The sequence below is a fragment of the Scyliorhinus canicula genome, chromosome 6, assembly GCF_902713615.1.
Source record: "Scyliorhinus canicula chromosome 6, sScyCan1.1, whole genome shotgun sequence".
NCBI classification, from domain to species: Eukaryota; Metazoa; Chordata; class Chondrichthyes; order Carcharhiniformes; family Scyliorhinidae; genus Scyliorhinus; species Scyliorhinus canicula.
In genome coordinates this window covers 111605573-111631001 of record NC_052151.1, presented here as the reverse complement: position 1 = coordinate 111631001, position 25429 = coordinate 111605573, and the positions used below count along the sequence as shown (strand labels likewise).

Genomic DNA, 25429 nt, shown 5'->3' with positions numbered 1-25429 from the left:
AAAAAAAGAAGGCATACAGAATCTTTTCATTTATTAGCCAAGGTATAGAATATGAGGGCAGGGAGGTTATACTGGAACAATATAAAACATTAGTTCGGTCACATCTTGAGTACTGAATGAGTTCTGGTCACCATGTTACAGAGGGTTGAGAGCATCTGGAACTCACTGCCTGAAACATTGATAGAGCCCTCAACTCATTTAAATGCTGTCTCGATATGCACCTGAAGTGTCATAACCTGCAGGGTACCTCCATTTATTGGCCAGTGTAGGCACAATGGGACAAATGGCCTCTTCCTGTGCCAATCCCGACTGTGTAGAAGGAGGCCATTCGGCCCATCGGGTCTGTACAGACCCCGCCCATATCCCCGTAGCCTAACTTGCACATCAAAGAGCAATTTAGCATGGCCAGTCCACCTAACCTACACATATTGTATGTGGTCTGTGGAAGAAAACCGGAGCACCCGGAGGAAACCCACGCAGACATGGACTAAAAATGCAAACTCCACATAGTCAACTGAGGCTGAAATTGAACCCAAGTCCCCAATGCTGTGAGGCAGTAATGCTAACAACTGATGCATGTGGGGTGGGGGGGGGGGGGGGGGGGGGGGGGCGCTGAAAGGGGGTGACTGAAAAGAGCAGTGACCTTAAAGCTGGGGTCCCTCAGTGATCCCATAGTGGGGTATGCACACTTTTCAAGGGGGAGGGGGCGATGTCCTGATGCTGACGAGGATGGATTGTTGTGGGGTTGGGATCTCTGGAATAGAACAAAGAACAAAGAAAAGTACAGCATGGGAACAGGCCCTTCGGCCCTCCAAGCCTGCGCTGACCACGCTGCCGTCTAAACTAAAATCTTCTACACTTCCGTGATCCGTATCCCTCTATTCCCATCCCAAGGGACGATCCTTTAAAATAGAGATGAGGAGGAATTACTTCAGCCAGAGGGTGGTGAATCTGTGGAGCTCTTTGCCGCAGATGGCTGTGGAGGCCAAATCACCGAGTGTTTTTAAGCCAAAGATAGATAGGTTCTTGATTAATAAGGGGATCGGGGTTATGGGGAGAAGGCAGGAGAATGGGGATGAGAAAAATATCAGCCATGATTGAATGGCGGAGCAGACCCGATGGGCCAAGTGGCCTAATACTGCTCCTATGTCTTATGGTCTTATGGGCTTCGAGGACATTTAATGACGGAGGGAGGTTGCCCTTCAGGGGTCAAGGGTTGGACATGTTGCCCATGTCTCGGGAGGGGGGGGGTCATGATATCCGCGGGTGGATGATGTGGGGCCCTCAACCTAACTTTGAGATCTGTGCACCGTTAAAAAAGACGCGTGAGAAACAGAGGCTCGATCGAACGCCCATGCTGCTCCTGAAAAGCAGCTCACCGTGACACAGTATGACCGATAGAAATCGGGAGACCCTGCTCCTCGGATCTAACTGGCTCACAACGCCCAGGTGACAGTGCCAAGCTGCCCAGGTGCTGGGTTGCCCGTGTCAGGGATCGGGTCCAGGGAGCCTTGCCCATAAGAGGTGGGGTGAGGGAAGCTCAAAAATCTTGGAAGAGGTAAGTTGGGTGAAGTGGGGGTGGGTTCTTGAAGCCACGGCTGGTTCACTGAGGGGGTTCGAAAGATCGGGGCTGCCTTTAAAAATGGCGCTCCAATCTGTGAGTAGTCTTCCTACCAGTGCAGGAAATGATTAAAAGTGCGACCTTGGCAGGAAGTTCCTCGCTGAGACCAAAACTAACAGGTAAAGTGCCCTTTAATAGCGGAGTCTTTCTCAGTGCTGCTAGGCACCGAGAAACGTCCAGCTGAAACGCACCATTCAGCAGACTTTAACTCAAGTTTTCAATGCAGGCAGCACGGTTGCGCAGTGGGTCAGCCCTACAACCTCATGGCGCCGAGGTCCCAGTGCAGGTTCGATCCCAGCACTGGATCACTGTCCGTGTGGAGTTTGCACATTCTCCCCGTGTTTGCGAGGGTTTCACCCTCGCAACCCAAAGATGTGCAGGGTAGGTGGATTGGCCACGCTAAATTGCCCCTTAATTGGAAAAAATGAATTGGGTACTCTAAATTTATATTTAAAAAAAAAAAGTTTTCAATGCAATGTTTTCCAATGCTGTGAGAAACGAGTGTAAAAGAGGATGGGGTATTGAGTATAAAAGCTCGAAAATTATGTTACAATTATATAGAATGTTATATAGAACATTGATAAGGCCACATTTGGAATACTTGGAGGCTTTGGAGAGAGTACAGAAAAGGTTTACCAGGAAATTGCCTGGTATGAAGGGGATTAACTATGAGGAGAGATTGAATAAACTGGGATTGTTCTCTCTAGAGAGGCGGAGGCTGAGGGGCGACATGATAGAAGTTTATAAAATGATTAGCGGTATAGACAGGGTGAACAGTTGGAGGCTTTTTCCCAGGGCGGAAATGACAATTAAAAGGGGGCACAAGTTCAAGGTGAGGGGAGGAAAGGTTCAGTGGAGATGCGTGGGGGAAGTTTTTTTACACAGAGGGTGGTGGTGGCCTGGAATGCAATGCCAAGTGAGGTGGTTGAGGCAGATACGTTAGCGACCTTTAAGACTTATCTGAATAGGCACATGAACAGATGGGGTATAGAAGGATACAGGCGGTTGGTCTAGATAGGACACGTATTCGGAGTAGGCATGGAGGGCCGAAGGGCCTGTTCCTGTGCTGTATTGTTCTTTGTTCTTTGTAGTGAGACTAGCTGACAGCTGTTGCAGAGATGGCATGTGTACGATGGACAGAATGGCCTCCTTCTCTGCTGTAACTCTTTTACGATTTTGTTTCCATGATTTAAGTATTTTAATATATTGTGGATATATTTTACATTTTCACATTATAATTTTAATACTATTTGATGTTTGCTTTTTCAAACATGTGGGATCACATCTGTTTTGTGTGCATTTAATTCTTAGAACGTCAAACCACTTCAGTACACATTACAAGTCATCCACATCAGAATGTCAATGACATTTTATGGCTAAAATGTGCAATTAATCAGATGAAAACAACACACACTGAAAGTCAGGACATGACCACCCACAAAGCATTTGTACAATCTATCCTTTAAATTGGTACCTCTAGAAATTAGATTATTTCAGCAAATTAACTTTCACCCTTGATTTAATTCACTTTTACTTGCAACCAAAAACTGAGAACATCTTCATTCAGACGGTTTAGGGTCGGCCAGTGAAAATTTCAATTTGGTGAAAACAAAAGGATGTTCTGAGATGAAAATAAAAGCAGAAAATGATGGAAAACACAACAGAAATGCTTAGATGAACATCACTAACTCATCAACTGAATTTTGTATATTTTAAAGAATATTACCGAATCTTCCATGAATGTTTTCCGTGATACTTGGCGTGATTCTCAGACCACAGGCCGGGTCGGAGAATCGCCCGGAGGGGGGGGGGGGGGGGGGGGTGCGCGATTTACGTGACGGTGACCGGTGGCCGGAGAATTGGCGGCATTTGCGCCAGCTTGTCGCTGGTAGAGCGGCCCCTCACGGCGATTCCCCGTGCGCGTTGGTCAAGTGGCCGCCGAGATAGGCCGAGTCCCGCCGGCGCTGTTCACGTGTGGTCCTACCCGGCGGGACCTCGGTGTTCATCTTGCGGGGGGGCGGCCTGGTGGTGGGAAGAGGTGATCCGACTCTAGGGGGGCCTCCACCATGGCCTGACCCACGATTTGGGGCCTACCGATCGGTGGGCCGGCTTCTCCTATGTTCCTCCGCGCCGGGGCGTGTAGCTCTCCGCCATGTTGCGTCGGGGCCGGCGAGGAGAAGGCAACTAGCGCGCATGTGCGAGTTTGCGCCGGTCGTAACGCGCATGCGCGCATTGGCGCCAGCCGCAGCGGCATGCGCAGACCCGCGGTGACCGTTTGACGGCGGTATCGGCAGTCGAAGCTACGTGAGTCGCTCCAGAGCTATGCTGGCCCCCTGTGAGACGCAGGATTGCTGCTCCTGGGGGCCTGTTGATGCCGTCATAAAACGCGACGCCGTTTACAACGACGTCAACACTTAGCCTCAGGATCAGAGAATCCCGCCCACTGTTTCTACTTCCAATCAGTGGGTTTAAATTTGTGAGGGAGTTCTGTCGCTGGGATTGTGTCATAGAAATGGGTATAAAAGTGTGAACATGTTTTGAGGTTGAAGATACACATTGGAGTTTTATTTGTATAGTCCTGAGGATGCAAGCGCGATGCAAAACAGTTATTTCTATGACAGGAAATCCAACAATTCATAAATGGAAATCTCATTGAGTCAGAGGTTTTTGCCTTCATCAAACTCTACTTTTTAACTCGCAATTAATCATTCATGCCTAAGAGCTAATCCCTTCTTTAAAGGCCTATGATTCTCCGCCCTTGCTCTAAAATCATTCTTTATCCATTGTTCATCTCTTGAGCATAACGAATACTCCCACAGATAAATCATTTAAAATGTGGGGTTGTGTCTTCTGCATTAATGCTAAAACCATGGGGGGGATTCTCTGATCCTGAGGCTAAGTGTCATAAATGCTATTGTGTTTCCCGAGGGCGTCAACATGGCCTCAAGAGCAGAAATTCTGACCCCTACAGGGGGCCAGCACGGCACTGGAGCAACTCACGCCGCTTCAGCTGCGCAGGGTCCACGCATGCGCAGTAGCACCGGCGCAAACGCGCATGCGCAGTGGGACCAGCGCAATAGCCGAGCATGCATGGTGGCTCTCTTCGCCGCGCTGGCCCCGACACAACATGGCGTAGGGCTACAGGGGCCAGCGCGGAACAAAAGAGGCCCCCAGCCCGAGAGGCCGGCCAGCCGATCAGTAGACCCCGATCGCAGGCCAGGCCACAGCGGAGGCCCCGTCCCTCGGGGTTGGACCCCCTCCCCCCCAAACCAGGCCACCCCAGATGCATCCATGCCGGGAAAGAGCAGGTATGGACGGCACCATTGGGACTCGGCTTTTTCAGCGTGGCTGCTCGGCCCATCCCGGGAGAATCGCCGGACCGGCGACGTGGCACAATTCGCGCCGGTCCCGTCGATTCTCCGGCCGGGCCACCGGGTGAGAGAATCCCGGCCTATGTGCATCAAATTCCAGAATGGAGGAATAAAAGGAAAAAATGCTTGACATACTAAGCTGGTCTGGCAGCATATGTGGAGGGGGAAGCAGAATTGAAGTTTCAGGCTGATCTGTTGAAAGGTTACAATGTCCAGAAAAAAACTTTCAACTTCAGTGAAGTCTTTAGGAGAATGGATTAGTTATACAACATTTATTGGAGCCATAGACAATAATCGATGGATCCAGTGTATCCTATGAATCCACTCGCCAGAAGACAGTATATTCCAGAGTTAAATTTCATAACCGTCAACAGTCCAAGAGTCAAGTCCTGCTCTTTGATGATTCTTTCCAACCATTGTGTTCAATGTCCGCCTGAGCAATTGCTGGTCTAGGAGTCCTGGTGCTGGTGCCGGAGCTGTACCATTAATATGCAGGTGCACTCGGAAAATCAGATTGGTAGCAGATCCCAAGAAAAGGAATTTGTGGAATATCTATGAGTTGTTTTTTTGGAGCACCTTGCGGTAGAGCCCGATAGGAAAAGGCAGTTCTGGATTGGGTGATGTGTAATGAGGCAGACTTGATTAGGGAACTTAAGGTGAAGGAACCCTTAGGGAGCAGTGACCACAATATGATAGAATTCACCCTGTAGTTTGAGAGGAAGAAGCTGGGATCAGATGTAACAGTTTTACAATTAAATAAATAACGGTAACTACAAAGACATGATGGTGGAGCTGGCCAGAACTGATTGGAAGGGAAGCCTAGCAGGAAATATAGTTCAACCGCAATGTAAGGTGTTTTTGGGGGTCATTTGGGAGGCAAAACAGAAATTCATCCCAAGGAGGAGGAAACATGCTAAGGAGAGGACAAGTCAACCATGGCTGATGAGGGAAGTTAAGGATGGCATAAAAGCAAAAGAAAAAGCATACATGGTGTTGAGGATTAGTGGGAAGCCAGACGATTGTGAAGCCTGTAAAAGCGAGCAGAGGACAACTAAAAAAGCAATAAGGGGGGAGAATACGAAATATGAGTGTAAGCTAGCTAGTGATACAAAAAAAGAGTTTTTTATTCGATATATAAAAGGAAGAGGGAGGCAAGCATGGGCAGTTGACTACTGGAAAATGAAGCTGGAGAAGTAGCAATGAGGAACAAAGAAATGGCAGAGGAACTGAACATGTACTTAGGGAAATTATAGGCCGATTAGCCTGACTTCAGTCATTGGTAAGATTTTAGCGTGCATTATTAAGGATGAGACTGCAGAGTAATTAGAAGTTCATGGTAAAATAGGGCTGAGTTAACGTGACTTGGCCAAAGGGAGGTCATGTCTGACAAATCTGTTAGAGTTCTTTGAGGAGGCAATGAGGAAGTTAGACAAAGAAGAGCCCGTGACATGATCCATTTGGATTCACAGAGCGCCTTTGACAAAGTGCTGTACTGGAGGCTATAAATATGATTAGAGTTCATGGTGTTTGATGCAAGACACTGGCATGGATAGAGGATTGGCTGACCTGCAGCAGACAGAGAGTGGACCAAAGGTGTATTTTTCAGGATGGCAGCTGGTGACCAGTGGTGTTCTGCAGGAGTCTGCTGGGACCACAACCATTCACGATATACATTAATGATCTGGAAGAAAGAACTGAGGACATTGGTGCTAAGTTTAGAGATGATACGAAGATATGTAGAGGGTGAGAATATGTTCAGGAAGCAAGGGGGCTGCAGAAGGACTTGGACAGGCTGAGAGAGAGGGTAAGGAAGTGACAGATGGAGTATGATATGGAAACGTGTGAGGCGTGTACTTTGGTAGGAAGAATAGAGGCATTGACTATTTTCAAATGGGAAAAGGCTTCGGAGACCTGAAGCACAAAGCGACTTAGGAGTCCCATTTGGAGTATTGTGAGCAGTTTTAGACCCCATATCTAAGGAAGGATGTGCTGGCCTTGGAGAGGATCCAGAGGAGGTTCACATGAGGGATCCCTGGAATGAAGGGCTTGTCGTATGAGAAATGGTTACGAACTCTGGGTCTGTAGTCCTGTAGATGGAGTTTAGAAGGATAAGGGGGGATTCTTATTGAAACTTACAGGAGGCCTGGATAGAGTGGACGTGGAGAGAATGTTTCCACTTGTAGGAGAAACTAGAACCCGAGGGCACAATCCCAGACTAAAGAAACAAACCTTTAAAACTGATATGAGGAGGTATTTTTTCAGCCAGAGGGTGGTGAATCTGTGGAACTCTTTGCCGCAGAAGGCTGTGGAGGCCAAATCACTGAGTGTCTTTAAGACAGAGATAGATAGGGTCTTGACTAATAGGGGAATCAGGGGTTATGGGGAGAAGGCAGGAGAATGGGGATGAGAAAATATCAGCCATGATTGAATGGCGGAGCAGACTCGGTGGTTCAAATGGCCTAATTCTACTCCTATATGTTATGATCTTATGGTCTTTCAGGAATTCTGCTGCCAAATGACTTTGAACATCTTTTGCAATATTGCCCTCATCAATTCTACAATAAGGATGATGCCCATTCTTCATTTTTCTGGTGCTTTCTTTGACACAATCAGAAACAAACTCTTTGGACAGTACGAGCAGTTCATCACACGAATGTGTGCCAAGTGTCAGTGGGTGTTAGTGTATTTTCCCATGATGCCTGCAGTTAGTGTGGTATATTATGTATAATTTCTAATCGCTAGCCTATGACTCCTTCCCAATGAAAGGAAAAGTGTAAAAGCTGGGAGCTGAATACAGGATCACCATGGAGATAGCAAATCACCTTATCCATAGTTTCTCTGGCATAACCCTGCTGCTGGACTTCACTTTATAGTGATCTGCTTCGCAGCAGACTTGAGAAATGTGTAACAAGAGTAATAACTCATCATGCGTGCATCACCCGACCAGTGGTGCCCGGTGTGATCTGGACACTCAGGAGTCACCAGCTGCACCTTGTGAGGTCTCACCCGGGTGCCGGTTAGTACTGGTCTCCAGAAGTGATAATGGGCACTCCGTAGGGTCTCGGAGGCCATTGAAGCCCCACAGGTAGTCAGTGAGAGGCCAGTGCCCTGGCACTCCCCCAGGCACCCTGGCAGTGCCAATCGGTCACCACTAGGATGCCAGGTTGACACTGCCAGGGTGTACGGGACACTGCCTGGGTGCCAGGTTAGCAGTTGCCCAGGTGTCAGCTTGGCACTGCCAAGGATTGGGGCCTGAGGATGACCAGACACATGAAAGGGTGAAGGGGGGTATGACTGGATGAGATATGAATGGGGGATATGAAGGGTCTTTTTTTAAGGTTGGGGGATGAAAGGGTGGGGTTGAAAGTGGGTCGCTAAAGGTGGAGCGGGCCCTCAGTGACATCATAGCAGGGTGCGTTCACTGGGGAGTGGGGGGGGGGGGTAGTGATACCCATTGTCTGCAGGGGGTTGCATTGTCCGTGGGTGTGCGGGGGACCCTCCAGCTCACTTAGAGATTGCGGCACCCTTTCAAAATGGTGGCTTGATCTCTGAGGAGCAGGTCTGGCCAGCAGGTTCAGCTCCCCAGTGATGGAAAATATTCCAAGTGTGGGCTAGCCTGGGGAGTGTCTCGTCAGGGCCCAGGAAAATGGCTGTGTGGTTGGATAGCGGTGGGCAACTCACCCACAGAGTCAGGAAGAAACTCCCTGCCAAACCCGCCTGAAATTACACCTGGAAACCTTTCCGTTAGATTGCGCCCTTAGTCATTTTTGGGAGAATCGTGCCCGATGAGGTAATTTGGTAGTATTCAAATGTCTTCAATGGGAATTGTAAATCTGCTTTAAAATATAATGAAAGCCCTATGAAATCTGAATCTTTGGACGCAGCAGCTGGGGAGGGAACCAAATTAGACCTCAAGCAACAAGTTTGCCCGCCTCCATTGTTACCATTATGCACCCTTCGCAGGATACTGTGACTCATTTAGTGATACCGTCTGAAGTTCTCTATTCAAATAGATGTATATACCTATTTGTAACAGTTGTGTGAATATCACAGATTTCTGTAGTGCTGGTTTGCTCAGATACATTTACTGTGGTAACAGACTGTTCTTCTAGATTTATAACAACAAAAGAGTGAATGTTACACTGCCTGTAACATATGCCTTCAAACAGCATTTGCACTTCGCTGTACTGCTTATGCTGGTTTTGGAGTTGAAGTATGCCTGTAAATAAGTGAATACATGATTAAGTGAAAAAAAATAACAAGAACGGGATGACATTAATAGGACAGACCTATGTTCTGTCCTCCTCGTATGCTGCCATAACCAATCAAATTTAAAGTAGACCCTTCGTAAGCAGTGAACCGTTTTGATATTTCCCATGTTTGGATCTGCCCTCATCTGTTGAGCATTCACCCTGGCCAGCAAGCCTTTATGGGTTGGATTCTTAGGTGCTCCAACTGCCTGTTTCTCGGCAGCGCACCGTTCGCTGGTGGTGGGATTTTCTACTCCCGCAGCTTGTGAATGGGATTTCCCATTGAAGCCACCGCACGCCACCGGGAAACCCATGGGTAGGAATGCTCTACTGGCGGGAAAAGAGAATTCCAATGGCTGGAGAATTCTGGCCCAAAGGTGGCACAGTGGTTAGCACTGTTGCATCACAGCACCAAGGAACCAGGTTCCATCCAGCCTTCGGTGGCTGTCTGTGTGGAGTTTGCACTTTCTCTCCGTGTCTGCATGGGTTTCCTCCGGGTGCTGCGGTTTCTTCCCACCATCCAAAGATGTGCAGCTTAGGTGGATTTGCAATGCTAAATTGTCCCTTGGTGTTCAAAGATGTGCAGGTTGGATGGAGTTACGGGGCTAGAGTGGGGAATGGGCCTTGGTAGGGTGCTATTTCGGAGGGTTGATGCAGACCCGATGAGCTGAATGGCCCCCTTCTGCACAGTAGCGATTCTATGATATGCTGCACATTTGAAGAGCACATACATTGATGCACAGGTGCCTGAATTGCTGTCCATTCTGCGTGTTAATAAGTAAATATTTTTAATTCAGGGTTATATGGCTTAGTTTTGTGGAGCCCTTTTGAGATTTCAATACAAGTTTAAATTGTGCATTGTGTAGTTAAAGGGCACTGATTGGATTATTCCAATTGGCCCCCAGGTCAACTGGGTGGGGCGGACACCCATGGCAAATCGCAGAACCAGCAATCTAGGCAGACCTAATGGCCCTCCCTGCCTGTAGTAGCAGCCTCAGGCCTCCTCGAGAGTACCTGCCTCCACCATCCATCCTCTCAGGCACGTATTCCATATTTATACCACCCTAAGGGTGAAAAAATGTTTCCTCAGGCCCCCTCTAAACCACTTAATCCTCACCTTAAACAAACCCAGCCTCTTCAATTTCTCCTCATAGCTGAAACTTTTCATCCCAGGCAACATCCTGCTGGATCTCCTCTGCACCTCCTCCAGTGCAATCATGTTCTTCCGATGGTGTGGCGACCAGAACTGCACATAATATTCCATCTGTGGCCTAACTAATTTTTATAAAGTTATACCTTGGCCTCCCTGCTCCTATATTCTATGCCCTGGCTAATGAAGGCAAGCATTCCGTATGTTTTCTTCACCACCCTATCTAACTGTGCTGCCAACTTCAGGGATCTTTGGACTCATACAACAAGGTCCCTTTGTTCTTCCATACTCCCTCGGGACCTACATTCATTGTGCATACCTTACCCAAAATGCATCATCTCACACTTATCAGGATTAAATTCCATCTGCCATTGTTCTGCCCAATTTACCAGCTGATCAATATCAGTCTGTAGCCTAAGGCTATCCTTCTCACTATCAACAACATCACCAATTTTTGTGTAATCTGCAATTTTATGAATTATACCTTCTATATTCATATCAAAGTCCTGAACGTACATAACAAACAGCAATGTCTCAGCCTCAATTCCTGTGATACACTACTGATCACAGGCTGCTAATCACACAACTCCTCCACCATCACCTTTTGTTTCCTATTAACAAGCCAATTTTGGATCAATTTGCCAACTTGCCTTGGATCCCATGGGCTTGCACCAGCCTTCCCTGTGGGATCTTGTCAAAGCCTGATCGAATTTCATGTAAACCACATCAACTGTGCTACCCTCATCCATATATTTAGTTACCTTTTCAAAAAACTCAATTAAATTAGTTAAACAGGATCTCCTACCAACAAATCCGTGCTGACTATCCCTGATCAATCCCTGCGTTTCCAAGTGTTGATTAATCCTGTCCCTCAGAATTTATATAATTCTTTCCTGACCACTGACACTACACTAATTGGCCTGTCCTGGCTTATCCTGGCTGCCCTTCTTGAATAAAGGTACTACATTAGCTACCAGCCAGTCATTTTACACTTCATCTGACATCCGACACTCTCATAGAAACCTATAAAATTCTAACAGGACTGGACAGAGGAGATGCAGTAAGGATGTTCCCAATGATGCCTGCCGAGGCCCCATATCCTGTCCATTGTGGCACTCCTCATCGGACGAGGCCTGGTGTTCCTCCTCCTCCAGAATGCTGCCCCTCTGCTGTGTGACATTGTGGGGGTTGCAGCAGGCCACCATGATGTGGGAGACCCTGCTAGGGCAATATTAGAGGACCCCAGCAGAGTGGTTCAGGCACCCGAACCACAACCTGAGGATGCTGATGCACCGCTCGATGATGCTCCTGGTCACTGGGCATCGTTGTAGCGGTTCTGCACGTCAGTTTGGGGCCTCCAGATAGGCATCAGCAGCCATGACCTCAGCGGATAATCCTGTCGCCAAGGAGCCAACCTATTGCCAAGGGTGCACTTCAAAGTTGTCAGGCACTGTCGCATGTGCCCGGGTGAACCCTGCATGGAAACAGGGTGGAGACGTGCATGATGTGCCGCTGGTGGTCACACACCGACTGCATATTCATCAAGTAGAAGTTCTTCCTATTGATGAAATTCACCCCCTCATGTGGCAGTACCCAAAGGTTGATCACCCCCTGGACCTGGGTCATGCCTGCGATGGCGGTGAATCTCGTTGCACAGGCAACCTGGTGGGCGAGGTCCAGACTGAAGTTGCCCGGTTATATAGGGCATCTGTGACAGTGTGGATGCACCTGTAAATGGAAGTCTGCGAGATCCAGACAGATTCCTACTCGACGCATGGAAGGACCCTGGGCGACCGTCACCTTGACAGCCACTGGGAACGGGTGTCCTCATCCGTGCCCCAACGGTTCCAGGTGCGCCATCACCAGATGTCGCCCAGTCTCCCTGCTCAGCTGAAGTTGTCGGTGACATGCTCGGTCAGGCAGGCCCTCAAATGACAGGCGCACCAATATATGTGAGGCCTGATGTGGTTGCCTTCCCACCTCTTCCTCGGCCTGCTGGACAACTGGATCTCCAGCCTCACCATTTGGCCCCCTATTCCTCTGCAGCATGCTTCTGTTCTGCAGGGTCCTACCCGAGCAGCTTCTGCTCGTGCAGCCGCATTGCATCCACAAGGGCCGCCATAGCCAGGCAGATGCCAACCATTCCTAGCCGGACTCTGAAATCCATTGCCTGCAGTGGGTAAATATGTTTGAATGATGCATACTCCCGTGCTCACCCAGGTCCAATGGGCTACATGGTGACCCTGGCCTGCACTGCACTTGCCCCCACATGTCCCCCTCACACCCCCACCCCGGGTCATTCCCCCGACAGTCAGCCTTACATACTGCACCCTTGGCCTTGTTCGTGCATAGCACTGGAGGACCCCAAACCCCGCCACCCATCCCTGCCGACAGGGGTACCGGTGGCTGGTGCTATCCATGCCAGCGCAACGCTCCATGGCCCCTGTCCTGCACTCTCCTGTGGGGCCTACTGAGAGGGAATCCTAAAGCCCTGCTGCAGCTCAGACTTGAAATCAGTGTGCATGGTGTCCTCATGCAATGCAGATTGAGAAGCAAAACGCACTACAATGCCCACAGACCTGGCTCTCTAACACCAGATCAGGATGCAGACCACGCATGATGATGGCCAGTTGATGGAACAGTTATGTGATAGCCTCAGAGGGTGCCCACTTGGTATGCAACCACCGTCACCTTCTACAGGTATTGGAATCAGCACCAACGGATGCCATCGGTCCTATGGCCTATGGCACATGCCCACTACACCACTGGACATACAGACTACTCCAAAGGCCAAGGCAGCGAGCCCTGCGCCCCCAGAACACACTGACAGAATGTTCTGGGGGTGGGGGGGGGGGGGGGGGGGGGAGTGGGATTGTGGAGATGCAATACACCAGCTGCAAATCTTAATTCATGCCTCACTGTGTTTATAAATAGTTATGCATTGTTAGCTTGTTTAACTCATATCTTACACAATGGTAAGTATATGATTTCCCATGGCGCATGCTATTCCATCTCATGCAACAAGGTCGTCCAACTAAATGGGTAAGATGTGGACCGAGTGGTCATGTGATAGAGTGATGACATGGCTACAAAAGAGGTCACGTGAAGGGAGCACGTAAGTTATCTCCAGGAGCGCAGGCAGAGCACAAATGTTGAAGCAGCTGCTAAGCTAGTGAATAAACTATCTTTGATGAAAGTCCTTGCTGTCAGTGATTCGGGAACCCAACACATATCCAGGAAAAGAGAGGAACTGTCAGAGAGAGAGTGTCTATGGATTATAATGTGGGGCGCGATACTCCGACCCTCACGCCGGGTGGGAGAATCGCAGGAGTGCCGGGCGAATCACACCGCGCTGCCCTGGCACCCACACGCAATTCTCCCACCCTCCAAAATGGCGTGTCGCGTTTTGCGACAGGCCACTCGGAGAATCGCCGCTCCGGTCGAGCGGTGATTCTCCGGCCTGGATGGGCCGAGTGGCCTGCCTAATACGACCGGTTCACGCCAGCGCCAACCACAGCTGGTCGCTGCCGGCATGAACAGCGCCTGACCGCTGCGTGTGTGGCCTGTGGGGGGCGGAGGGAGAATTCGAGCACCAGGGGGGTGCTCAGGAGGGGTCTGGCCCGCGATCGGTGCCCACTGAACGTCAGGCCGGCATCTCTGAAAGACGCATTCTTTTCCCTCCGCCGGCCCGCAAGATCAATCCTCCATGTCTTGCGGGGCAGCGGAGGGGAAGACGCCAACCTGCGCATGCGCGGGTGACGTCATTAGGGCACCGCCGGCCGCGTCATTCAGGCAGCGCCGCTTTGATGCGCCCGAGATTGACGCGCTGCCGCTCCTAGCCCCCTGGGGGTGGGAGAATAGGGGGCGAGGAGCGGCCTCCGATGCCGGAGTGAAACACTCCGGTTTTCACTCCGGCGTCGGCATTTTGTCTCCCTTTGGGAGAATCGCGCCCGTGGTTTACTAATGCTTTCGTATAAAACATTCTTTGTATCTTCTTTATTGAAGATTGCTTAATGTCCACTGGCTTGGACAAATTTCTAACAATCCTGGAACGAAGGTTTGCATTTTTTTGAACTCAGAGTTAAAACTCAGAATCTCAATAGTCTGGATTCACCCTATAATATGCATATTGTAGTTACCGAATCAGCTTGGCATCTGTGAATAATATTTGTAAGCTTAACTGCAGTTATTGTGAGCTGAACGTGAACCACCTGGATATACTGTTCCTTCTCCAACTGTGCCAGGAAACAGGACCTCAATTGAAGCTGAATCCTTTACTTGTAAAACCGGAAGATGTTTACTTGGACGTAGCTGACCTTGAATATTTCCGCGTCTTTTCCCTCCTGAGCAACTATTTTTTCTCTCAAGGAAGACATTTGTCATTTTCTAACGACACTGAGTGTTGTTTATTTGGGGTGAATTGGGAAGACTGCAATGCAACTATTGTTTGCTAAGTATGCTTCTGGCATAGCTACGCAAACATGTGGGACGTAATTTCATCAGCTAACCAATATATAATTATAATTTGGTCTAATTTCTGGACTGCTGGCAGATGCTAAGAAGTTCAAGGTCTCTCTTTCTCATATTTTGGCATGCCGTTTTATTTTTTATAATCCAACTTATTCCATTCATAACAAATTTTTTTTCAAGAAGTAAGTATGGTGATTTGAGCCGGATTACGCTAACTTAGCCCATTTGTCCCTGGTGTAAACCAGCACAGAATATTCTTACTGAGGTAATAGTTAAAGAATGTTCAGTCACAATGATGTTGGCAAGGTCAGACATTAACTTTTGAGGTGAGTGGAAAATTTATTTAATGCAATCTATTTTTTCAAAAGATAAAGGTCAATGGGCGGAATTCTCCATTTGGGAGATTATGCTTCCCGCCCCGGGACTCACGGAATGCGCTCCCCGATGGGACCGAAGAATCGGGGGCGCGATTCTCCCAGAGGGGGAGAAATCGTAAGGCTGGCGTCAAATCCGGGCGGGTTTGACGCCAGCCCCCCCCCTCCCCGACCGGGAACCGATTCTGGTCCCCGGTCGGGGCTAGCATGCCGCCGCCGTAAACTCCGGCATCGCGGGCTTAACGAATTTCGTTAAGCCCGCTTGCCAGAGTTTGCGCCGGCTGACGTCATATGACGTCAGCCGCGCATGCGCGGATTGGAAGACTCCAACCCGCGCATGCACGGATGACGTCATCGCGCATTTGCGCGAAACCCGCGCATGCGCGGGCCGGGATGCCCCTCAGCCGCCCCGCGAAGTGATACAGCGGGGCGGCGGAGGGACAAAGAGTGCGCGGGCATCGGACCCGCTGCCCGCGATCGGTGGGCACCGATCGCGGGCCCATGGCACCCTTGGCACGGCCGTGGTACTGCCGTGCCAATCAGTGCCATGGTTTTAAAAATTGGCATTTTACGGCCGTTTTTACGAACGGCCAGACCAGGTGTGTTTGCCGTTCGTAAAAACAGCCGTAAAGGGCTGGGAACTCGGCCCATCGGCCAGCTGAGAATCGCTGCTGGCCGTAAAAAAACGGCGGCAGCGATTCGTATCGAGAGTCGGGCGTGGGGGTGGGAGAATAGCGGGAGGGCGTCGGACGAGCGTGGCCGTAAAATTTTACGAGCCACGCTATTCTCCGCACCGTCGTGAGTGCGGAGAATTGCGCCCCGAGTATCAGGGCAAAATCAGGATTGGCGGCAGGTGCTGACCCGAATGTGATGCTCCGACCCACCGATGGCGGCGTGAATGAGGTCCTTGCACACCAGCAGGATCGTAGAAATAAATGCAAATGGTCGTAATGACCCATTTGAATCTATTTAGTGGGCCCGGTGCCTTATTCCCCGGCCTCCCCTTCATTCTCCGGTCACCGCAGCTGGGAATCACGTGGGTGCAGTTCATTTGTAGTCTCGACAATCGTAGTCCTGGTGTGATGGACCTCATGGTGGGCAAAGGGGGCAAAGCCCATTGCAGGTTCACCACGCCAGGGCCACAATGGTCGAGACCGTCTGAGCTCATCCGAGGTCCAAACCCCCACACTGCAAATTGGCCCCGACTCCCTCCCCCCTGCACCGCACAGCAGCCACATCAAAGAGATATAAGTATCAAAGCTGCAGATGGTTTTTGCAAGCTGTCAATCACAGACCACTACTCAAAAGCCATGACTGGCGTTGGATGAGCTAATGGATCTGTGGGAACCAGAAGCAGGCACAGGATTTGGCATGTGGAGCTTCAAGGTAAGTATTACAGCTATAATGTTTCCCACTGCTCCTATCTGGACTTTTCTCTTGCTTCCAGACAAAAGTCCCTTTTCTGGGGGTGAGAAGGACTGTGTGTCGGGGGGCGGTCTGTGGAGGGGATTCCTTTAGGCAGGGGGCCCCTGCAGTGTAGTCCCCTATTACAGGGGTCCCTATGGGTGGGGTGTGGGGGAGGAGACGTGGGCCGACAGTGTATTTTTGCAGGGGACTTGGCCCTTGGATGGGCCCAGGGGGTCTCTACCAGCATAGTCTTGATGTGGTGGACAAAGGTACCTTCGCCCAACAGGAGGTCCACCACGTCAAGGCCACGCTAATAAAAACCACAAGTGATTTGCTCCCACATGTTTCCCAGCTGTGGGGACCAGAAAATTGCAGGAGACCGGAGAATATGGCACCAGGGCTGCTAAACAGATGTGCATAGATTATTAAGACTCATTTGCATTTATTTCCATGTTCAGCATGGTGTGCGGTATGGACCTCATTCCCGCTGACAGCGGGGCATCGGAGCCTCGCATTCAGGTCGGCGTCTGCCACCAACCCCGATTTTGTCCCCACGCCCGATTCTCTGTCCCATCGTGGAATGCAATCCAAGCTTCCCGGGACACAGAATCCCGCCCAATTTCTTGCTACATTTTTCTATTTCTTATGATGGGGAAAACGTTAACTTTTGAGTGTTAAAGTTTAATCAGACTCTCACTACTCCATATCTGTAAAACAAGCATCAGAACCCAAACCACAATCTTTTCAAAGTCCGTCTGATCTTGGGCCTCTCAAAAGGTGCCAACCATTGTCACAACAGTGCAGAAGGAAGGAACCAAAATAAAATTTAACCAGAAGAAAAATTAAGGCAGCAGAGACGGGCCTTTTCTCATTCGTTCATGGGATGTGAGCATTGCTGGGAAACCATTTATTGCCGGAGGGCATTAAAGAGTCAACCATATTGCTGTGGGTTTGGTGTCACGTGTAGGTAAGGACGACAGATTTCCTTCCCTAAAGGACATAAATGAACCAGATGGGCTTTCACAACAGACTTTTAATTTCAGATCTTTCCTTATCAAATTCAAATTTCACCATCTGCTATGGTGGGATTTGAACCCGGGTCCCCAGAGCATTACACTAGGTCTCTAGATTACTAGTCCAGTGACAATACCACTATGCCACCATCTCCCCATATGTATTTTGAATCTTCACAATTGATTCTAACTTGATGCTCACTTAGCACAGTCTGAATGCCTTTCCTTCCATGGCAAGTGCATGCCCTAACCAATGCCCTTAGATTCTCATGGTGCCAAATTAACAAGGTATCGTGTATAACCGGATCTGCCACTCTCTGCATGCTCATATTTTAACCACCAGTGAAGCATCACTGTAATGGAGTAATTGCCCATATATAAGGAGCATGAACAACATCATCCCAATCACCCTTGATCCCTACAAACTTTAACATGGGTAAAGCTGATGTATCTTTGAATAGCCTGAGATTTTTTAATTCTTTCATGGGGTGTGGGGGTGGCTGGGAAGGCCAGCATTTACTGCCCATCTCCAATTGCCATTGCCACCTTCTTGAACCGATGCAGTCCATCTGGCGCTGTTAGTAGGGGAGTTCCAGATATGTTGGCGAACATTGAAGTAAGGAAAATAAAACAACAGATGAAATATTAATATTGCAAGTAATAATGGTTTCAGCATTTCTTCCCAGATCTGAGGGCATCAAAGAGTCTACCCTAAGAAAATCTATATAATTATCTTTATATGAAAATGTTAGGCTGTTGCCATAAATGATCAAACCTCCTTCAAAAAGAAATTATAAATAATGTTTGTTTCTCCTACATAAAAGAGTTGGGGTGTCTTCTGTTGGTCTACAGAGAGAGGATCTTAGAAACCACTGACAATGTAGACTGCACTAATTCTCAATTACAAACCAGTTTTGTTGGAAACCTACAGGCTGTTTCAATTAAGCTGTCTGCAAAAATAAAGAGCGAGAAAGCTAGAGTGTGTGAGAACTTTATAAAAAACGAACAGATTGCCTTGCTCTGTATTGAATAATGAGCCTTTTGTAGGCATTGAGCATTGTGATAATGTGCACAGATCAGTTTTGTTTTATTTTAGGAGTCAGTTTGTCACAAGTCCCTAGGTCTGCCAAGGAAAATAAGGGTAGTGTGTCTTTGAAAGAAGCAAATGAAGCATATAGGTATGCTGTTTCGCATAGAATTGGGCATTTGTTTGAGGTATGAATGGACTGAGTGTTTCCAATGTATGACCTGTAACATTTTTGCCATAAACTACTGGGTGGTTTTGAAACTTCAGGGACCTTATTGATACCAATATATTGCTTTGATTTGAAAAAAAGATCATGGATTTATTGATGAGTACAAATAAAAGATATTACCAGTACATACAGCACGCTGATTTTAGTGTTGAAGCGAAAGAGAAATTGGTAACACTGTGTACTTTCCTGAATTCGCAGTAAACCATAACATTAATCCATTGCTCACAGTCATAAAGATAAAGCCATATTACAAGCTGTCTTCTTACTCAAGCCCCCCCCCCCCCTTCAATTTAATATGTTGTGCTGACTTTCCTTCCCTGGCTTCAGTCAGCAGTTTTTGTGACTGTGCAGTTTTTTAAAAAAAGGTCCACATCAGGGAGTTTGTATTGGAGCATTGAGAATTTTCAGTGTCATTTCCTGTTTCTGTCCTTGAACTCCCTCTCATTTCTCGCACATATTGCAATCTGTCTGGGGCTGTGTGTGTACCTTAATCCCTTCTTGCTCCCTGTATATTGCATTCCCCCTTCTAGCTGCCTTGCAAGATGTTGAACAACTTGGGAACAGGAGGGAAAGGTTAAAGAAATACTAATTATAGGATCCGGCTGGCCCAAGCTGGCTACTCAGTCAGTTATAGATCTTACTGTGTACAATGAAAGGCTGCTGGTTCATGTTCTAATCCTGTCGCCACCCGCTGATTTCTGAAGGTGAAGGAAATGGGTCCACCTTCCTCCTCTGACTGTACTACTTTCCACTAAATGCTTTAGCTCGAGTGTCGTCTGTGTGCTGCTGAAGTCATCCTGAAGGTGGGCTGCTGCTCGTGGCTGCAAAGGGCGCTTGCTTTTTAACACAGATGCTCTTGTGCTTAAATAGGAAAGCAGATGTTATTCACTTCCTGCATGCTTACAACAAGCCATCGCTTTGTGTGCTGCTCTGTCCCTACTGTCAATAAGCAGTAATGGGAGAAAATTGGATTTACCACTGAATTTTGGCTTTGGAATCCAGACTGCTTTTGATCAAGAAAACAATGAAGCTGTAACTCTTGAGTGTTCATCTAAGCAATTGATGAGTAGGAATACACTGCAGTCTACTTGATGTGTCTGACTACTTCATCTCACCAGTAAAGAGGTATCGTTGTTATAATTGCTTTTTATTACTTGGCAAATGCTGGTAAAGAGTGGGGTGGTTTGGAGAATAATGTTCACATTACTACTGTGTCTGATTATTTGTTGGGTTTGCCCTAGGCTCTTGGTATCTGCCTTTATTTCTGATTTTTTGATTTCTTCAAGGCAGAATGCAGAGTTGTTACTGGAGGGTGGGATGGGGCTTTCTAAACATTTTGCTCTGTGTTGCTGGGAGCTATTATTAGTGTCATGAAACTCAGTTCTTCGGTGAAAAGGGGTTGCTTTCTGAGGTCCATCAAGGTTATGCACAAGCTCATGGTTGTAGTTTGCTGCTGGGCTCACCTTTGTGTGCTGGTTAGGTTTTTATCAGTCAGCATAAGCTCCATTCAGCTTTTGTGGCTATGGCCAGCATCACATTCTGGAATAGTTTGCTCTTAATTTTGAGCTGTACATTTGAGCTGAAATGTGCAATGCTAAATGATTAATTCCACTTAAACTTGTATTCGTGGTGAGCTTGATTGCTCTTTGAAACCGTTCTGCTTATGCTGCAGAATAATAACTATGGTCTTCCTATAGGATCACTCTTCTTAATGCAGTTTCCCATCTGATTAATATAGATTTTGGATTAAGTCATATTAATAATCTTTAATGTCACAAGTAGGCTTATTTTTACACTGCAATGAAGTTACTGTGAATATCCCCTAGTCGCCACATTCCGGCGCCTCTTCGGGTACTCTGAGGAAGAATTCTGAATGTCCAAATTACCTAAGGTTGCAGTGAGGAAATTGCTTCATAAAGATGGCTAGTAAGTTGTTTACTCATGTAAACAACAAAATATACAAAATTATGCAAATACATTAACTACAAATTGACATAAACGCAATTAAAATCCCCAAAAAAGGAATCAAAACACCATCCACATCACTACTGTTGGCCTGGAATTCCCATTATTCTGGACAAATATGCTGTGATTAGTAGAAATCTTATAATAATAGCAAGATCATAGTTATTTCCACCCTGTAAGCAAATGGATCTGTTGAAATGCACACTCGCTAAGAAAATGACAGGGGTGAAAACAAATTTGCATAGTTTATTGGTGCAGCAACAGGCGGGGCCTTGGAATAGTGGAATATGGGGTTGCACTTGCAACTGCCTCATATCAATGAATTTCCAGCTCCACTGCCGGGAGAAGCCATGTTTAGGGCCCAAGCACATCTCAAAATGGGAGGGAAAATCTAAGATAATAGTCTTTATTATTGTCACAAGTAGGCTTACATTAACACTGCAATGAAGTTACTGTGAAAATTCTCTGGTCGCCACACCCCAGTGCCTGTTCGGGTATACAGAGGGAGAATTCAGGATGTCCAATTTACCTAACAAGCACGACTTTCAGAACTTATAGGAGGAAACCGGAGGAAACCCACATAGACACGGGGAGAACGTGCAGATTCCACACAGACAGTGACCCATGCCGGGAATCGAACCTGGGACCCTGGCATTGTGAAACAACAGTGTTAACCACTGTGTGACTGTGCCACCCCCTGTGCCACTCTTACAAACATCTAGAGTCTGGCTCAGAAGAATGTTGATTGAGGCATAGAAGCAGGTTGCAATTAGCTTGTGCCTGAGAAGATCAAGAAAAGAACAAAACAGCATTAGCCCCTTCAAATAAAAATCAAGTATCCTGAGATAGGAGTCAAACCGAAAGCAGTCTACAAATTAAATGGCAAACAAAACAAACTTTTGATCCAAAATGCACAAAATGCTGATATGTTTAGCAGGTTAAACAGCATCTGAGGAGGTAGGGACAGAGGTCATCGACCTGAAACATTAACTATCATTGGAACTAATGACTGATTGTTTCATTCTCTCCAGATGCCGACTGTCCTGCTGCGTATTTCCAGCATTTTCTGTTTCTAGTTTCAGATTTTCAGCATCTGCAGTATTTTGCTTTTGTAAATTTTTGACCCAAATTTGCTGCTTTGGATTTGAAAATGGCAGTACATTTTTCTTTCTTTCCCTCCTGAAGAGGTAACATAAGGCTGGTTACAATGCCATTGGTGATGACAGCCCTGTAACATGTCACTCAGGTGGCCAGTCTATATCTTCACCCAGTGCCCACATATATCCTTTCTCCAGTAGTCAGCAATGGGAGCTCCAGTTAATTTTGCCCGCTGAATTTTACTTCTAGCCAGCTAACACACCAGAACAACCATGTTATCCTTCCTGCTTTCTAAGACTCTTATTACACCAAGGGACAGATTGTCACATTTCTGCTTGGTGTAATACTGGCTATTGCAGAAATTGGGCAGTTTTAATAATAGCGGCTGATCTGCAACGTCAGTTTTATGCTCCAAGCAGGATGTTGAAAGGCTACCCCTTCGGATTTACATTCTAAGCCATGAGGGATTACTTGCCTGTTTATTTAAGAAAACCTTGCTGTGAATACCAAGTCGAACATTTTGCTGTGCTTTGGCACCTACATGCCTTAATTTGTTTGACATATTGTAGCAAATATTTGAGAAACCTCTGCTGTTGACAACTAAAAGAGAATGGCTGTCAAGCAAGTTATTATTGCATGCTTCCTCTCTCAACAAAGCAGGACATAAAACAGGGCTTTGAAACAAATACCTCACCTCCGTTATGTGGAACTGCACAATGCCTGCCATATGTAAATGATTAAATTAAACCTGAAACCTGGAGTACGTTGGCTAAATAAATCATTTTACATGTTGTGCTCGTATATTTGATGGATGGAGAACTGAACTTGAATGTTCTTGAACTCATGATGGTAAGGACAAGGTATGCAAATATCAACAAATGACCAAGTGAAAGTTTAATTCATTACTTTTAAATACTGGTTGTGAACAACTGGCTTTTATTTGAATTATCTTATTATGTAGCTGATAGTAACAGTTACCAGAGAGATATCTTAAACAAGTTGTGTTACACAGCTAACTGTCCAACAATCTTTACTGCCCAATTTACTCATCATGAAACTTTGGTTTGCTTCAAATTTATTTTTTTAAGAGGGATAGTATTTGGGTCCAAATGAAATCAAGTTTGAAGAAACAGTCATGTTTCCCATTAGCAGAATATAGCAACTGACATGTGGAAATGCTGATTAGTTTGAACATCTGTTCCAAAGAAAGTTGCACTGCACAAACAAGTTTCATTCAATAGTCCTGGTCCTTTTTTGAAAAAGAGGGAAGCACACATAATCACACAAATTATCTCTCAGTAATTGCTCCCAGCAAGGAACAGTCCTGTACCTGCAACTGATTAAGAGCAAAATTATACTTGTCAGGGATAAATCTTCCCATTTACTGGGAACCATCAGCATGCTAGTATTTCTAGGGACAATAGATGCAAATATTAAGCACCATCTAGAAATAACTGGTGTCTTCAGTCTTTAAGACCTCCTGCACTTTTAAACATGCACCTACATTTGTTGTAGCTGTTTATCCATTCCATGCCATTTCAGTGGGGACCCAAGTTCATTGGTGTCTGTAACATTCACAGGGATCATGATGTGCACTTAACCTGCACTCATTGGGCGAGATCTTCTGGCTGGATCTACTGGTGTCACCAACGGCTCACCCCCTACTGGTGGATTCAGTGGGAAATCCCATTGACAGTAGAGGGACCAGAAGATCCCGCCACCAGCAGGCGGCCTCCTGCCCCCGAGAAACACGCAGCAGGGAGGCCAGAATATCGTGCCCATTGATTTCAATGCAGACAGCGGGACTTCTTTTTGTTTCTTGCCATTTCAATAATCCACCAGAACTAACCGTGCTGTTGGTTAGCTGTATGCCTGAGAAAAGAAGAATGTCTTGAATAACTAGCACCACTTAAGGCCGGTCGACATTGCTTCAAAGTGAAAGTAAAATACTGCGGATGCTGGAAATCTGAATAAAAACAGAAAGTGCTGCAAATACTCAGCAGGTGTGACAGGGAGTTAATGTTTCAGGCCAAATATGATTCTCCTTCAGAATTACTATAAACACAGAAAATATTGGGCAATTCCAGCGAGACTGACAGCATGTGTGGACAGAGAAGGGAACTAACATTTAGAGCCTGGATGACTCCTTGACAAACATATTATCCTGTTTTCTGCTATGGAAAGGGAAGGAGTGGAAGAGCAAAAGAGAAAGCTTGGAATAGGGTAGAGGCCAGTTGATATTAAATGACAAAGGTGTCAGAGAATTAAAGACATGATGAATGATAATGACTGCAGTGAAAGGTTGTAATCCGTGCTGAGGTTGTAATCAGAAGATGAGGTGCTCAAAACTACCATGCGCCTCATAAAGAGCAGGTGTACTGTAGCTGAAGCAGGTTCTGGGAATAGCCCAGAAAGTGATTCTGACATGCGAACAGTTAGCGTGTGGCACAGCACAGTGCAGAGTGTAGGCTCTAATGTTTTCAGACCCGAAACTGCAGCTTCAGTAAAAAGGTGGGACAAAAGGGTGATGTTTTTTTTGCAAGGAACCAGAAAACAATGGAACTAGATAGTTTTGGGGGTCAATGCCTGAAGTCAAGCCTCAAGAGCCTGGATGTAGTGCTTCAAGAAGTTGAAGACCTCATCTTTAAATGCCATCTGCCACTAACTTCACAATTAAACCTCAGCCACTGTTCAATCCACCAAACCCCCATCACTGACCTACCACAATTCCTATTGGACTTATACCTGCCATTCAAACGCTACACCACATCCTGTATATTTGGCACTTGTGCACTCACTGCCAGCCATTCAAGCTTAACAGGCCCATCACCCAAACAGACTCATAGACACATTTTCCTCTCTCCTACATTACAAGGTGATGCATAAGAACTCACCATTGAGGCATGAGGTGGCACAGTTGCATAATCCTGAGTCTCCCGGAAGAGATGGTGCTGGCCATTATAGGCACGTCCATTATGGAGGCTGTAGCCAGGGGTGGGGTTGAACCCTCATACGTAATCTCATATTCCAATTTCCTTTCCTCCTTCAATCTCTTCTGATTTACAAACTGCGGATGGTGTCCCTTAGTTAATCTCCTCGATGCATCCCTTAGCTAATCTCCTCGATTGCACGACTCCTCATTTCTCTTGTGTATTTCTATTTTCGGATTCTAAAGCAGTGCAACCTGACCAGACAGTGGCAGAACAGTAAGAGAGTGATGATGAAATCACATTGTTACTTGATTTCACACTAGCAACTCAGATACAGACACTGTATGTATATTAGAGGATACTTTATAGAGCTGGGACCTGCTGGGATCTCACTGTGGTGAGACATTGGGCACCAGTGGCCTACGGCCAGGGGAGGGACCAAAGATAATGAAGGTGCAAACTCACCTGAGGACAAGGTCAAACACAGGTTTGGCTGAAGGGAACTGTAGACTGTTGTCTACAGG

General features: G+C 47.1%; 1 protein-coding gene across 5 annotated transcripts in view; it reads left to right on the top strand.

Annotated features, from left to right (window-relative positions):
* LOC119967393 (protein eva-1 homolog A-like) overlaps positions 1 to 25429 on the top strand; it is a 436489-nt gene that overhangs the window by 368536 nt on the left and 42524 nt on the right. The window contains exon 1 of one of the 5 annotated variants that reach the window (XM_038799897.1): positions 19382 to 20037. The exons of the other annotated variants lie outside the window; for them this stretch is intronic. The gene's annotated coding sequence lies outside the window, so the exon portion shown is untranslated. Of the gene's footprint in view, positions 1 to 19381; positions 20038 to 25429 lie in introns of those variants that run through there. 5 annotated transcript variants of the gene reach the window in all.